We start from the raw sequence: 17,058 nt of genomic DNA on the forward strand, positions 1-17,058 counted from the left end.
TCGTGAAAACTTCAAAAACGATTCTGAAATATTGTTTCCTACCTTTATGAAAGCAAAACAAGCTGAAATTAGAAGAGTATTCAATATGAGCAGCAGTGGTAGTGTAACCTGCTTAATTGTAATGGAGTTTCTGAATCAGTGCCTCGTATAACACTCACTCTCCTCTCTTACCAATGACTGAATATTCTCACTTTGTTATCGCGATTCACTCGAATACTCGTTCCTGAAATCCTAGTTCAGCTAGTTTAGTTTATTTGCTTCGTTTTGTTCTTGGCCCTGAATCATTTCTTTCCGCTCCCAAAATCTCCAGACTAAGTTTGGACACTATAAATCAGCCTTATAACTTGTAGCGCTGCACTCATGTTCCACTTAACCTTGCTAGACGAGACAGGGGAAAGAAAATAGGGGACTACTCCTTTAGAAATGTCGGTAAAATGTCTTGGCCCACAGCGCCGAGGTTAACAGCGTTTGGGAAATACTAAAAACTGATACTGGATACTACATACGATGTATATGCCTCTCAATCACCAAGGAGCCTAATTATCGCAATTTTAAAGTTTTCTCTTCAATATTATTTAACCATTCTGCTAGCTAAGACGCCTTAGCTGTATTCTGATGCGTTCAACCGCCGCCAAAGCTATGCCGACAAAAGCGTTGTGCTAAGTCCAATAGCCACTTTTAAACTATTGGGTCCAGTCTTTGTTAAAAAAACCATATACTGAATGCAAGATTGCGCCACAAATAACTGACAGCAACCGACAAGCTAATCTGTAAGTCTGAACTTCAGTCAAGGCTGTTTTACACATATGTGACGTGATTAGCAAATCAATGCCCGGAATATCAGAATTAAAATGCACTGGAACCAAAAAGATACGTTTCACAATGAAAACTCTAAATTAAATGAAGCCAAGCTGAAGTAGCACGAAGAGAATGGAAAGCTTAACCCATCAATTATTATTGAAATATGTGTATGAAGCCAGGACATGTTTCCCTGTGGCAAAATTCAAGCCATTCGCTTTATAATAACATTGTTGGTCAGTCAGTCAGTCCGTAACTAAATCAGTGAATCAATCAACCAGTCAATCAATAAACTGAGGTGTCGATCAGCCACTGGCTGAATCGGCCTGGAAGTTCTTTCGGATGAAAAAAGATTCTTTAGCACTAACTTCGTTTTTGGTGCTTTTGACACAACATTCCTACGTGTTTCAAAGTCAGAGTTTCTGGATTTCGCTGCCAGTTAGAATGACTTTCTGTTCGTGGTTTAACAATGACAGGTTATTAATAGCGATATCTGAAAACTTTGTGCGCAAAGGAATGCGGATGTTTTCGCGAAATAATCCTAATTATAAATGTTGACAAACCTGGAGTTAAAAAGATTCCTTGAATGCATGGGACGCTCAATATATTTTGATGTCATTTGAGGCTGTGTTGTGCAGTACAAGCGAAAATCCACACAATCAAAGAAATTTTGATATTTTATGTTTAAGTGGCTGAGTCGGTTCCTAGTCTTCTCAAAATATAATTTTCTAACTATATCTTTGCAGCTCTCAGATGACAATGAAAGTCTATTTCAAGTGGTGTGTTTATAGCGTAAGCCTTCTTTTTGCGACCGCTGCAACTCAATCAGCGCCGAAGGAGGCTAATCCTGATGATATATACAACTATCAAAACCCAAGTAAAGTAAGTATCACGAGATCGAGGTAGTCATTCGAGAACTAGCCTTTCTGCACAGGTGTGGAATAGATTTCCGATAACTTTGATGTGGTGATGTTATGGCACTGGAAGCAATTTCTCAGAGCATATTCTTCTATTAATAGTAATGGGACGTGAGAAAAAAAATATAGTTGTCCCTTTGTGCAGGTTCTTATTTATTTCTCTGGCTGGTATAATATTTATTTAGTCTACTTCAAGTCTTAGTACACCCACGCGCTATCGCCCGCGAGGTAGTGAGCTTTTCGGAATTAGAATTTATCGCGTCGTGCCTGTATGGGTGACCCTTCGTACTGACAGAGAAATCCTGCAGCATGACGAAATTTTGGCTTTGGGATTTTTTCTGCCTAATGATTTGCCTAGTTAACACGTGCTCATACTGGGCCCGTCCTCATCTGCGACCACCCACTGGCAACAGCCATAGTGGGCAACGATTCGCTCTCAAAGCCACTAAGCCTGAATGGCCTGATGATTCAGTTTCAAAAGTATGGGCCTTGATGGAGCCCATGCCGAGCGCTAGTATTTCTACCCGACTCGGAAAAACAGTCCAAATCGCCTCCGTGCCTCCAGCAGGCAGGGAGAACCAAGGCCAAGTCTGAGCTGGTCTTTTACCCCGCCTACACAATCGCGCAGGCAATTGCTGTGTAAAGATTGACCAACGGTTTCCATCCCAGTCGAGGAGTGGAAGTCATGTTTATAGATGCCAGCACTACTACCGCTACCTAATCTGAGCTCAAGTAGTGTGCAAAAACTGTGCATCGGTCGATATCGTGATGCACAGCTTTAGAAGGTGGCCGCAAACTTCATATATAATGAACGGTCTAATAAAGGGAATAAAGCTTCATTTCTTTGCTAGCAATCACACATGCCAAGCGTTCGTTCTGAAAAATATCTTGTCACTGGTGAACAGCAAATTCTACGACTTTCTACCTCATCAGATTGAATATGCTGTCACTCAATAAGAATGTGAATCTATACTGTGGTCTCATATAAAGGGAATCCTGTGCGATTCGTCACGCAGGGGCAGAGTACTCATCTGCGGAAATGAAATTACAACATTCAAAGTAGTTCTTGACAGTTTTCAGAGAGAGAGAGAGACTCTTTAATGAAGAAACAGAGAATTTAGCCGGCGTTTCAATATCGCTGGCATGCTACTCTGCGTAGGGAGGGGAATTTGGGAGATAAAGACTGAAGCAGAGCAGCGTGGAAGAGGTGGAAAAAAACGAAGATAAAATGCAGCCATGAAATGGGTACTAAGGATGCAGTGGCGAGTATTGATGTAACCTATGGAATGATGGAATGCATAGTCCGAAGAATGGGCTGACGAAGTTCACTGCAAGAAGAATGCATGAAGGTAACCTGCAAGTGAATTTAGAACTTATCGAGATGTCCAGTGTCTTTTAAATATGTAAAAAGAAAGTTCATTGCAAGTCTCTGTTGCATGAAGCAGGCTAAGGGGCCTAAAACTTTTTTCCATTATTAGGGGCACTGGGCAGAGCTTCTGCATGCAATGTTCATAGTACGCACGCTCGTTAGCATAGTTTTCAGCGCCTCTTGCGTTCGGTAGCAAAGCACTAGTTCAATCTCGGGCATTGCAGATTAATTCATATCTGAGCACATGCACGGGACCTGTTGACTGCGATTTTATTGGCGTCAAAGGAGATCTCAAAACTGGAATGTATTCTAAGCGTTCCAATATCGCTGTGTTGACAGCCAGTGTTGACGCTTCTGTGCGAGAAAGTCTAGTAAACCAGTCACTGATATCTTATAGATTAACCTCCCTCACCCTTCATCAGAAGTGTAATATATGCTGTTCTAGCAGGCATCACACTTCGCAAGGAAATACAACTGTTCACTGTCAATGAAGCCTGAGCTCGAACAGCTACAACGTGATATTACGGTTTTCTTTCAGAATCAACAGCGCTACTCAGCACGCAGTAATTGCTCGTCACGTAACATCCACACGTGTCTTAATAGAGCTCACAAAGACATGAGATGTTGTAGAGGGTATGGAGAAGCTACCCTGTCATTTCTGCTGTTTCGCCAATTAAGGCATTTTTAGTGCCGTCCACGCATTCATCAAAACCTGGACATGAGCACATTTACAAGTTTCTTTCCAACATTTTTTTTTCAAAAGAGAGCGCTGCTGGACAGTTTTGTTAAATATCTCTGCCTATAACTTCACCAAGGACGTAGCGAAGCGGAGATTGATGAAGACTATTGCGCAAGAAAAGCACGTCCCAGGAACCAATCCTCGACTCTGAATTGCTGCGAAGTGCCTAGATCTAGGGATTCGCGAATGGAGCTCCTTTTCTTCATGGAGAACAAGACGCCGCCATAGACGGTCGGAGACGGTCTTCATCGCCAGGGCCATATGGAGAAACATACTTCTGCGCTTGCAACCATCGGTCAGAAGACTAGACGTGTTGTTTTAGGCCACTTCAACTCGTCATGGTGTGCGGCTACAGTTCGCGGCGCGTGGAATTCAAGTAGTCTAGTTCCAGTCCTTAAACCCGGAAAATCGTCGCTTGATCTAGCATCGTACCGTCCAATTGCATTGGCTAGTTACGTGGGAACACTCATGGAAAGGATGGTATTTACGCGAATTAAGTGGTATCTGGCGCGCTACCAAATATTCCCTGATGTAATGCCCGGGTTTCGGCGTGGACATTCGTCTATTGATAGCGCGATTTACCTGGCGTCATCAGTTCATTATCAGAAGCATCTGAAGCGCTTGACCGCGGCGTTGTTTCTGGATGTTAAAGGGGCGTATGATAACGTCGCTCATCAAGGTAATTTGGACTCTCTGGAAGCTGCAGAACTTGTTGATCGCATTTTCTGGTGTATATGAAGTTATGTGTACAACAGATCACTATTTACGCAGACTGAGGGCCGACCAAGTTCTCCACAATTCACTTGCCGTGGGTTCCCACAGGGTGGAGTACGTTGCCCAACGCTTTTCAATCTTGTGCTTTTCGGCCTTATCGATGTACTACCACAGCTGGCGCGAGTCTCAGTCTATGCGGACGATATTTGTATCCGGGCATCAGGAGTTACCAATCACAAGTTAGAGCAGAGCTTCTAAAGGCGGAAAGCATTCTTGCGGCCTACCTAAGCCTTCAAGGCCTGGAGATTTCTACTTAAAATGTTTCCTTGTTGCTTTTACACGACACAACATGTCCCTTTACCACGCACGCATAAATGGCTCAACACACCGTACAAAACAAGCCATCGCTTGCTTGGAGTAATCATCGATCGCAATCTAACATGCAGCCCACATGTCTCGTACATGAAAAGGCGAGTGACATCGATCCTTCGCGTTCTCTCCTTTCTCGGAGGGAAGTCGTGGGGAGCACCGGTGGAGTCGATGCTCCAGCTTTACACCGCTTTATTCAGGGGATTTCTTCGGTACAGTATCCCTGCACTATGAATCTTGAGGAAAACGAACATAGGGTCTCTACGAAGTGTTCAAGCTCAAGCTCTCCGGACGTGCCTAGGACTGCCAAAATGCGCGTCTACCGCCGCAACAGTACTCATCGCTCAGGAGAATCCAGTGACTGCCTATGTAACAATCGAAGCCTTGGGAGCGCATATTTGTCACCTCTCTCGGATTCCCGCACACTATCTGGCCAGTATTCCTGCTAACCGGCCGAGTACATCGTTTGCGAAAATTATTGATGTCGATCGCGACTTTCTACCCTCTCAATTTACACTAGCCTCTAGGCCGTCTTCTCCATTATGACGTCTGCAACAACATCGTGTGCTGCTTTCCATACCGGGCATCAAAAAGAAGGCTGATTTATCGTCTACAGCAATAAAACAGACCGCTCTAGAATATTTGCATGAGAAACACGAACAACGACTGCAGGTATACACCGATGGCTCTGTGACCCCTTCCAGTTCCTCGGGCTCCGTGGTCATCCCCGTAAGGACCATAGTAAAGAAAGTGAAAACATCACACCGGACTTCATCGACAGGGGTAGATTTTACTGCTACTCGTGTCGCCATTGAGCATATCAGTGAAGAAACACCCCAGCAATGGTCTGTTTTCATGGATTCAAAGGCAGGCCTCCAAGCCTTAAAAAAACCTTTTCTTCGTCATGGGTCCCATCAACAAATGGTCGCGGAAATCCGATAGCTCAACGACACAGCCATCAATAAAGGGCACGAAATTGTTTACCAATGGCTGTCAGGCCACAGCACGGACGACCCCGCGCGAAATGGTCACTATGATGGCGATTGTGTGTCCATCCCCATCTCGAGCGCCGACGCAGCACGTAGGCTTCGACCACTGCCACGGAACATCACGTTTGCCGCGTGGAATTCAGGCCAATTTTCGAATTAGTGTTTAAAAACCTTAAACCCAGATCTGAAGCTCCGGCTTCCACCCGGCATACCACGACGTGAAGCAACTTTGCTGTGTCGCCTGAGCTTGGTGTAGCTTTCGCCAAGCATTACTGTTCTTAATCGGTATAGCTGATAGCCCTGAGTGTGCCTTCTGCAGGTGTTTTGAGACTATAGCCCACATTTGTTGTGAATGTCCTGCCTACAGCGTCGAAAGACAGTCTCTCAGCCGTGCACTGGAGCGTCTAGAACAGCGCCCACTGACGGGAACGAAGGTTATCGGCCACTGGCCGCGGCGGTCGTCGGCGGTGAAGGCCTCCAAGGTACTGCTCCACTTCTTGAGGACTTCTGGCCTGCACGATAGGCTGCGAGTATACCGAACGCTGTGACTTCGAATAGTGAATTCAATTTCCTGCTACTCTTTTTTCTCATTCATCTTTTTATCCCCTCACCCTTTCCCCCGTGCTAGGTAGCAAACTCTTTATTCTTCCAGTTAACCTCCCTGCTTTTTCTCCTCCTCTGCCTATGAGGCTGACCATTATATGCTAATATCCTACGTCTCTGCAGTCTAGCCTACATTATAGGGTCAACTGCCTTCCTCGCGAAATTATCTATGACAGTTAGGACGCACAAATTCCTGTATCCTAGAAAGACAATATCCACGCTTTTAAACAACTGAGCCTCCGAGACGGCCTATCTTTTAGTACAGTTACTCTCTTCATCTTGTTTTGTCCAGAACACTACACATCAAGGATAACACTATTTAATAAATAAAAGTTGATCGGCCACACACCTACTTTTATTAGTCACCTCCCTGTTCCGTAGCGAACGCGTGTGTCCATTTCGAAACCTGCCGCGTATAAAGGTTAAAAAATGTCGACGTGGAGGAATGCCGCTAGATTGTTCATATTTATAAGATTTGCAATTTAGCAGGCCCCCAACCCAACCGCAAATGTATGTGCTGCATACCAGTCACCATAGTTTCTATATTTTGAGTTTTTGAGACAAAACAAAGAAAAATAAATTTTCTTCTAAAAATTTTTAACTGCATTTGCCGCATTAACGTTATGTGGCGGCAGGTTGTTAACAAAGGTTGGTGTAGTTTTGAGTTTGGTGTGCAATGCCGATCATACCGCTAATTTCTATCGCTGTTTACTTGCAGATGCTCAGAAGCAATAGCACGCTGGTTTTGTACCGAATTTCATTGAACGGGAACCGCCCACCGTATTATTGTATGAAATGCTACTTTGTTAAAAATGAGGGCGTTGGCTGCTTAAGGAGAGTCGAGTATTATGCACCACCTAGTCAGTAAGTTGTATATTTTCAGTTATACTCTCAACGAGAAAATGTAAGCTCAAACTATTTCCTTCCATCAAGTAGACATAAATCCAGTTCATGCTTGGCCTGCATGGGATCACACACCGAAGTTTAAACAAAATCACATCAGCTGCTTACCCGCACAGTAGGCCAAGCAGAAAACCATAGCTAATGGCTGCACAGATGGAGCTACCCATAACTACTTCTGAACATACACAAACGGGCGCAGTAGCCTAATAATGATGGGGTTCGAGGATATTTCACACTGCATTAAACTCGAGCTTAATGCCTCTGCTTCAAATTCATCTAAAATATTTCCTTTCGCCAGCGGCTGTAGCCCACGATGATGTCGAATATATTTGCCTGTCGTCTTGCTCCGGCATGAAGCGTGCTGACGTACGACTACATCGAAATCCTGAAAACGGGGATGCTAGTTATCACTCCCCTACTTGAATCTTGCTACATATGTCAAAAAAGAAGTTGTATATCAGTCTTGTTTAAGAAGTTTTAGAATGATGAAGAAATGCATATTGCACTCTCAGTTAGATTCATGATGATAATGTATTTTTATGGCGCAAGAGAATCTGTAGGTAAAGAGCGCCTTGACACAAGGTGTTATTCGTCTACTCAAGGTGGGGTCAAAGAGCCATTTCCCAGGCATCTCATCCTGAATAAAAGGAGCACCACACCAGGAGAAAGCTTGTACCTAATGTATGACCGGTGAATAACCGGCGACACTGGGGATCGCACCCGGGACCTCCCGCATTCGAGGCGGATGCTCAGACCACTAGGCCACCGCTGCGGTTGCTCTCCGGGCTTCACAGAAACGAACGTAGTGCGAAGTTTAGACTGAACTCAAGAGCGCTTATAAACCTACAGTTTTGATGTTAACAGTGAAGCCAACCTACACTCGTCAAAGAAGTCATATGTATCTAATCAAAGTAGTGTTTCTAAATACGTCAGCTACTATGAAAGGAACCGCCGCTGCAACGAAAGCAAAAGCGCATATGTCTAGTCATAGATTCTTGCCGCACAAATATTAGCATCATCGGCTCATATTTTTATTGGTTGTTATCGCCTGAACGCAAGGCCTAGTGCAGTGTCCACCGCTCAGAAAAGAGGTCAAAGTTAAGCATGAGTTTCTGCAGTTACAGATACTGCGCCATTTACTTTCCCAAAAAACCAATTATTGTTTTTATTGATACCGAAGTCAGTTGATTTCCTGCGTCTTTCTATGAGAACACGAGAGATGACCATTATTTCTCCGCAGTAGAATATTAGTATTTCTACAGCTTGTGAAAAAATTACATAGCGATAGCTGGTTCAGCGCATGCCGTCATGCTATTGATAAGAACCAGTAGCCTGACGTCTATTAAATCCTATTTCTTCCTGTCGCCAGTGAAAGAGGGCGGATGCAAAGCCGGTGAGAGCAAGCAGAATCACCATTTGCTGCTTCTTGTCTCTTGGGTAGAAAGAAAGGGCCTATACTAAATCTTGCTGATCTCAGAAATTTGGGATACTATTTTCAGTACAGTACTTTTGCACTACATTCTCGTTCACCCGCTGTTGGCGCAAAGCGCACGGAAAACTTTCGCTTCGATGCGGCCGCGCCAAGGGCGCAACAGTGAATGGACACACCTGTTTGTGGGTTAGTTGAACGCCAAAAAGCGGCGAAAAAAGAATAGCATGCCGCAGTAATGAAGAAGCCAAAAATTCAAGCCGAATCACGGAGGAGTGCTAACTCTTTTCTCTAGGGGCGACAGACCGCATATTGACGCAGCCATCACTTTGTCTGGCGACAAAGGCTGCCTATTATTGAACGAGGCAGTTCATTACTGTTCCTTTCCAAACTTTCATTTCGTCATATATCAGAGAAAGAAACAGGGGCTGCAGTCGCGACAGTAAGTGCAGAGATACTCGATTTTTAATTCGGCCCGCTAGAATTGCTCTCTAGCACCCTTTTCTTAAATAGTGTGGATAGATTGGGTTCAAAAAAAAAACATGGTCAAGTGCAGTGGTCTGCCCGTCTAGTTTCGTTCGTCCTCTGCCAGTGCTGCATATACCATGCAAATCGGTCATCGTCCCTATTTGAGAAAGCATGCCTATTTAATTTATACTGATCATGAGGATCTACTGTGCACTTCAAACGCCCTTCTAGGTACAGATACGGTTCAGAGAACAGGAAGAACATAATGCGTAAAGATGTACAACTGAACCAAAACTACTTATATGTCTAGAGGATAACACAGCTATACGTAGAGCTAAACATTAAACAGTGCGTGGTAAGCCACACAAAATATACAAAGAGCATCTTAGTTTTGAATAGAAATGCTAGTTTAGTTTATTTATTTATTTATTTATTTATTTATTTACAATACTGCCAGTCCCATCAGGGACCATAGCAGGTGGGCGAACAAAAATGACAAACATGATAAATATTTGAGCCGTGCACTTTGGAATACAAATCAAACACACGTGAACAGAAAGGAACAAGAAAAATACAAGAAAAGGTAAACATTAGCAAGGAAAAAGAAAAATACATGTCTAGGAGTCGGGTAGAGCATTGCCATAAGGAATTCAATTAGAGCACATGGGAACACAGCAGCGGAAAAAATAAGACTTTCTTCACAATTAATTAACAATCTAATGAAGTGATGAGAGGCGGTTGAGTATGTCAGTGAAACTGCTTTATTCGTTAATTGATAATGATTCTATCCGTGACGTGAACTGAGATAATGTGGTTGCAGTTATGATTGAGTTATGAATTTCATTAAAATGAAATTAGCATGTGTGCGTGGCCTACGCGCAACCGTCAAACTTATTCCATTCGAGCAGTGTCAGACGCGTGAAAGTATTCGTGCGTTATATCGTGCTGCGTTTGTACTCGTTCACAGTATAAGATTTCCTTGTTTAGTTGACAAAGTCGTACCAGCATAATATGAGGATCGTAATCAATGTTGCTTTGAACAGCGTGTGATAATAATCATGATTATCGTGTAATCACCATGAGTGACGGCAACGATCGCTCCTGTATTACATCGCAGGATGAAGTTGGCAGCTCTCTTTGCATAAGATACCAGTTGGTAAAAAGGTTTTCAGACTGTCAGTTTCTAGGACCACAGGGGGGCATTAGATATTAGCCCGTAAGACCGGCTAGAAGGCGCAATTTCGGCTTAGGACAAAAAAACACTCACTACATTAAATATAACAATAACAGATGTGAACTGTGAGTGGGTGTTTATTCACCACCTTAGGCTTAGCTAACTCTTGCGCTTATTGGCCGAACGTAGAGCCAAAACACGCAATATGAGATGGCCTCGAAAAAAATTATTCAGCGTGGCATATGCGACGAGCACTAGATCCTTTGTAACATAGTAAGATTTCCCTTGGGGACAAGACATATAATTTTACTAATGCAAAATGAAAGAACGCTTTAGAGATTCAGTGAAGAATAATTCTGTGCCTCAAAGACACCACTGTTTTTGTTGGAGCAATACACCCTGCAAATCCAATGGAGCTGCTGCTTTTAGAGCAGTAGCTTCCTGCATGCACTAAACCCGCTCAACACCAGGTGACCTGCACGCTGTCAGAAATTGAAATTCAGCTTAGACAAGGTAAAGATATGCCTGGATAGAAAAAGTGGAAAAAAAAGAAATCAATATATTGCTAGCAGTCGAAGCCGCGGCGAAACGAAAAGACCCGCATCACCGGACGCTGGTCGAGTCCCCTAGACTAACGCTTCAGCTTTTTCCATTACTGCATGGGAGTATATGAGGTGCGCAACATACCTTCGTACGGACGGACGAACAGACAGGCAGACAGACAGACAGAAAAAATTTATTTTGCAAGTGAGTTTTAGACCCTGCTGGGTTCCTAGGCCCCTGCGTGGCCCCGCACTGCATCATGTAGGTCATGCCGGGACATGACGTCAGCAGCCCGGGTCACCGAAGGAAGCTGCGATGTGGAGTCTGCAGACGTGAGCAGGACCTCCCAGTCCTCCCAGCTCGAGATGGCGTGCTGTTCCTACGGGGAAGGGTCAGCGGGGCAGCCGAAAAGGAGGTGGGAGAGTGTTCCGTGAGGGTAACCGCATAGGAACATGCAGGGGATGTGCCACAATAACAGCTGAGGGGATGACAGAGGGGGTCCGGAGGCATCTGATGAGGATCTGTTGGGAGTGCGTAAGAGAGCGGTGGGGAGAGGGGTAAGTCTGACGGTCCAAACGAGGTATTTCCGTGAGCTCCGCTAAATTATGTGCCCGTTCCCTCGACCACACACCTTCAGAGGATTTTTGAACGCGGTGCGTCGACAATGGCGAAAGTAACAGCGGAGCGTTGCGCGTGCCATCCCAGAGTTGCGCTTGTGCACGTGCGAATGGTGTGTGCGAGGCGATGGCGACAGGGAGCGTAGCGAGCACGAGGAGCGGACAGCTGACGTGTGAGACAACCGAGGTGTCGAGAAAGACAGCGCAGCTGAGGTCGTGCCATTCAAGCGTGGAGGTGGCAGCCGTCGGAAGATGGGTCCGTGCTGCCGTGACCTCCCTTGGATCACCGACGCAAGCCTCCTGCGCTCCTTGCAAGCATGGAGGTGGCAGCCGATGGGCTGAGGGTCCATGCTGCCGAAAGGCACTGTTGGATAGCCTGCTTTAAGCCTCCGGCGTTTGGGCCGCCGTCTACGGGATCTGGCTACGATTCTTTTGCTGCTGTCAAGCTCTTTCGGGCTGTTGACGGGAGACCACCGGCGTCTCCCTGTGTTCCTCTCCGCTCCTAATACCACCTGGCTTTCTTTCGCCGCTTCCCTCGACGCAACGCTAGAGACGCGTCGCACTACATCGACCCGTGTCTCTCCTGTCTGCAAGGCATTCCCGCTTCACCTGGGACGCTCACTACGTGGTGCACTTTTTCCTTTACTCTGTAGTGTTGTACGCATGTTGAGCGTGTGTGTTTCTTGTTTTCGTTTCGTATCGGCTCTTTTCTTTTAAATTATATATACGGCTTCATTTTGTTTTGTTTGATCTCTCTATTCTCTTGTTCTCTTGTTCGAACCAGCACGCGAAAGCGCTCCCCTTCGGAAAGTTGGGGACGCATTACTGATTCGCGACAGTGTACACCCACCATATCAGGTTTCAAGGCCGACTTAACCAGGTCGCATCCTGCAAACCGTCGCACACTGACACCAGGATCATTCTCTTATTTTGCCTGCACATCAAAATTCCGGTAGACACACACACACGTATCGAATAAAGGCAGCAAAGCAGGGGGTCGTTCCTGCACAACTTATACCCCCCGCACAATATTACACTGTTTTCTAAATAGAGACATTTAACGCGACAGCGTTAAGGAGCTCGTGTCGCAGAAAAGTCGGTGGCGTGAGCATCGGCCGTGATCGAAAAACTCGTCCTCCTCCCCGTGAGCGAAAAATTCCTCGTCCTCCTCCTCGCAATGTACGCTACTGCCCACAGATAGCGCGCGACGGCAGCGCAAGGAACGCAAGGGACTCGTGCCACATATTTCAGTGCACAACCCGGACCGTGCCACAAGAGAAGGAAGATTAAATGAGATTTGTTTTAGGGAAAGCATGTGAAGCCTGTCTCACATATCTCTGTGGACACCCAAACTGCGCTATAAGTAAAGGAATAATAATAATAACAATAACAATAATAATACTTTTTGGGAAAAGGGAATATATATCGTTGGACACCTGAACCGCGCAGTTAGGGAAGGAATAAAGGAGGGAGTGAAAGAAGAAAGCAAGAGGTGCCGTAGTGGAGGGCTCCGGATTAATTTCGACCACCTGGGGATCTTTAACGTGCACTGGCATCGCACAGCACACGGGCGCCTTAGCGTTTTTCCTCCATAAAAACGCAGCCGCCGGAAGGAAGTTGAAATGAAAATTGCTTTTAAGGAAAGGAAGTGACGCGTCTAACATATCTCTCGTTCGGGCGCAGTGGGGCCGCGCGGGCACGCAGTAATCACGCGGTGAGCGGCGAACAAGGCAGCGCACATCCAAAGCGCGTTCACCACGAAGCTTGCATGCTTGCTGCTCGTTCTTTCGGCGCGGAAGCTATGCTGACGTTCGTGGCATCGGGTTTGTCGAGAACAACGTGCCGACGAACTACGACTGCAACTTGAGTCCCGCGCGTTTTGACAAGGCTCCTGGCTACGCTTCTACGTGGTTTACAGCTCCATGCGTCCGTTTCACCGCATGTAGAAGAGCGATTTGTCTAGCGGGTAAGGCGTCGCACCGAACGGGCAATGGCGTTCCGTGGACTCCCTGGCAGTTCTGCAACACGCTGTCGCCTTCCACTCTTAAACAAGAAGCTTAGGCGTCCTCCAATTTTGGGTAAACGTGGTTCGTACGGCCCTTACGATGGCTAAAGTGTCCCATGAGAACTAAAAGACCACATCGAACCTTAGAATCTTCCATTGTAGGCAAAAATCTTATAGAATAGGGCATAATCTCGATTCTTTTTGAGAGTTAGTTGAACAATGTCCCTAAAAAACACGCACCACGGCAAAAACAGAGCAATGGTCAATAGTTTCTTGCTGCTGACATAGGCAACAGTTAAGTGACCATAGCACAGAATATATTTAGCAAAAAAGCAATTTACTGCAGGCAAGGTTGACATGGGAATTTTAAAAAGAAAGCTATTATGGGCGATTCTACACATATTCGGTGCACCCGATTTATTACACTCTTGTCTGGAAATAACAAGTAAGGCTGCAATAAATAGGTGCAGGAAATAGCGCCTCTGTCAGAACCTTTGTTATTTGTCTTCTGGATAGACAGTACTTTTTTTCTAAGGAAAACCGTACAGTGAGGAAATAAACTCTACCGGTAACTTCGGTTAGAAGCTCCTAGAAAGGCCCCTCATTTCCATGACCTGGGGGCAAACAGAATAGGTAAATGGCCACTTAATATTCTTTTAAACATAACTATGACGAAGGGATGATTCGCTATTTTTGAAAAGAATAACCTAAACAAGCTAAAGAACAAGCAAGCGCTGAAGACCAGCTCCATCAGCCTCCAGAGGGAATAACGTTGTTTGGACGATATGCTCCAATTGAGAGCGCCGCAAAAAAGTCGCAGAAATTCTATACATTGCCTGTACTTTCTTCCTAGCCAATTGCAACGCCTGTATGACATTGTTCAGCTTAAAAAAAACAAGATATTGCAAACTTGTGCTCGCGAAAAAAAGACAGCTCCCTTTCACCCAAGCCAGGATTTGTTGACTAAGTGACGAGATCTGCGAATCTCTGCGAGGCCCACTATTATGATACTGATGCACGGGAACCCCCAAACACTGTGTCTTTTGATTCCAACCTCCTGCCGCTAAAAACGATTAGTTTTGTACACCAGTGAGATTTATCAGGGTTAAGAGACCCACCCCGAACTATCAAGAAATTGCTAATGCACGCAAAACCTCGAGCACACTCTTTTTATTAGAACAGAAAAGACGAAGGTCATCAGCATAAGCCAAACTCTCAGTAGCACATCGCAATAGTGAGAAGCCACGCATTGCTGTGTTTCTGATGATACTACGACATAGGGCCTCAAGATAACAAAGGCAATAGCTGTCAGCCCTGTGGAACAGACAATTTAGTGGAACAGGTTTCGTAAACTTTCGATTAACAATCAGTCTAGTATCAGCTGCATTATAACACAGTTCTATCCTGTAAGCAAGACGTCGCAAATGTTTCTAAACTCCAACACAGAAAAAAAATTATGACACCTTATCAACAACTTTTCTCAGATCAGTCTGAATACCATCCACTTGACTGAGCTCATCTGACACTGTCTTTAACACGAAACGTGCTATATGGATTTGGTTTTCGATACTACGGCCTTTGACCGCGCACACATGGTTTTGGCCCTAATAAATCTAATGCCACAAGCTGCAGACGAGAAGAAAGAACGTTCCCAAACATCTTATAATCCACGTTCCTTAAGGGTATCGGACTATACCCTTCAAACGCTTTCAACCGTTCTGCGTCGGTGCTTTTTGCGATTAGTATGGTGTAACCAGTGTAGAAAGTGGGAGGCAAAAAGCCCATTGCCTTAAGCTGCACTGAAAACTTCGAGCCTGCAAGTGCTAAGCTAGGAATAAACACTTTGTAGAAATCACTACTTAGATCATCCGAGCATTAAGACTTTTGATACTGTCGACAACGAGTGCCCGGTTCGATCTCATCTAAAGTATTATACCCCAATGACTACACAATGCTCATCTTCAAGACCAAGAAATGCTTCTTTTATTTAGTGACAAAGACCAACTGATGCGGTCACTACTACCAACAAAAAGCCTCATATAATAGCTAAAGAAAACCTTAAGAATACCCGCCGTGTCAGTCTTGCGGAACGAATTTCTAACACCTCTTTAGAAAAAGCAGTCTACCTTTCATCATTAAATGCGCAGCGAGATGGTCGTTCATTAACCAACTTCTATGTTCGCGACCCTAATGATAGCACCCTAATAATTTTACCTCTAAAATGTTGTAACTGCTCTTTAATACTTTCCATATTATCAATATACGATCCCGGATAAATTCTCAAATTCATGCAATTCGTTCAGGGTGCGCTTCAGTTTACCAAGATGTAGGCACTTCAAGAAAGTGAACTGTGATGCTGCAGACCCTGAGGTGGCTAAGGCTTCAGCCCATGAGGTCTAGAGCCCCACACCACCCGCAGCTCAAAGGTCGGCCGGGAGCTCGTTGCAGACAGCGATGGCTAACTCCAGACGAGCCGCACTACAGCCCAGCGGTGCGCCACAGAGATAGCAGTATGAACGCACATCCGCTGGCTGATCGACAGCCTTCGGTGCCAGGTCTTGAGATACTTCTGTGGCAGAACGCGATGCTTTCAGCCATCTCAATGCGCCATGCTCAAGCTGGCCAGAGTCCGGAGGCTTGTGGTCGGGAAGTTCGCTTAGTGGCGCCTTGATGTTCTGTGAATTATTAATAGACATTGCTTCGCCGGAAATCACAGTTTTGAGCTCTCTGCAAGCATCCTCAAAATAGGAAATGTGCATGCTGTGCTCTCACACTGCATCGTCTTCTTTGGACCAGGAGCCCAGACGAAATCTATTGGTATACATCATGACACAGGTATCCACTCTATGACCAAAACGGCAACACTTGGTGCACTGATGCATACGGCATTGCTGCATTCACGCTACGCTGGGTGAACAGCGCCACACGGCTCTAAAGCGTCCACTATCCGCCGATGCTCCATTTGGTGCGGGAGCCAAAGCAGATAAAATTAATATTTATTGTTTGCGGATCCAATCTAATATATTTAAGCCTTTTTACGCGCAGCACATCCAAGTCCACGACCTTCATTTTGGAAAGCTATTCTCGCTGGTCATCATCGATATATGGACTATTTGATGTTGCCCAACGCAAACGATATTACGAAAGTCAATAACACGGGCGATGGCATCCGTGAAGTCAGGATCTCAGATCGGACGGCCATTTAAGTTACGGTGCAAAAATACGGCGTCGAGCACTAGATTACCGGACGGAAAGCGAGGCAGCACAATCTTAAAGCTGTCCATGATGATTTCAGAAGTTTCAGGACCCCGTCCAACAGCCGATGCGCTGTTTCTAGCAGAGAACGTATGAAACGTGGTCGTTCGGAACTACCTCTTCTCCTTCACCTACCACAGCCACAGCCACGGCAGAACACGCCTCG

The 17,058-nt window shown here is 45.3% G+C and overlaps 1 long non-coding RNA gene across 1 annotated transcript in view; it reads left to right on the forward strand.

The window, feature by feature from the left end:
• Positions 1-7,356, forward strand: part of LOC144134769 (uncharacterized) — a 37,675-nt gene extending 30,319 nt beyond the window's left edge. The window contains exons 3-4 of the long non-coding RNA XR_013315248.1: positions 1,545-1,680; positions 7,217-7,356. This is a non-coding gene — a long non-coding RNA (uncharacterized LOC144134769). The remainder of the gene's footprint in view (positions 1-1,544; positions 1,681-7,216) is intronic.
• The last annotated feature ends 9,702 nt before the right edge of the window (positions 7,357-17,058 follow it).

The sequence above is a fragment of the Amblyomma americanum genome, chromosome 5 (assembly GCF_052857255.1).
Source record: "Amblyomma americanum isolate KBUSLIRL-KWMA chromosome 5, ASM5285725v1, whole genome shotgun sequence".
NCBI classification, from domain to species: domain Eukaryota; kingdom Metazoa; phylum Arthropoda; class Arachnida; order Ixodida; family Ixodidae; genus Amblyomma; species Amblyomma americanum.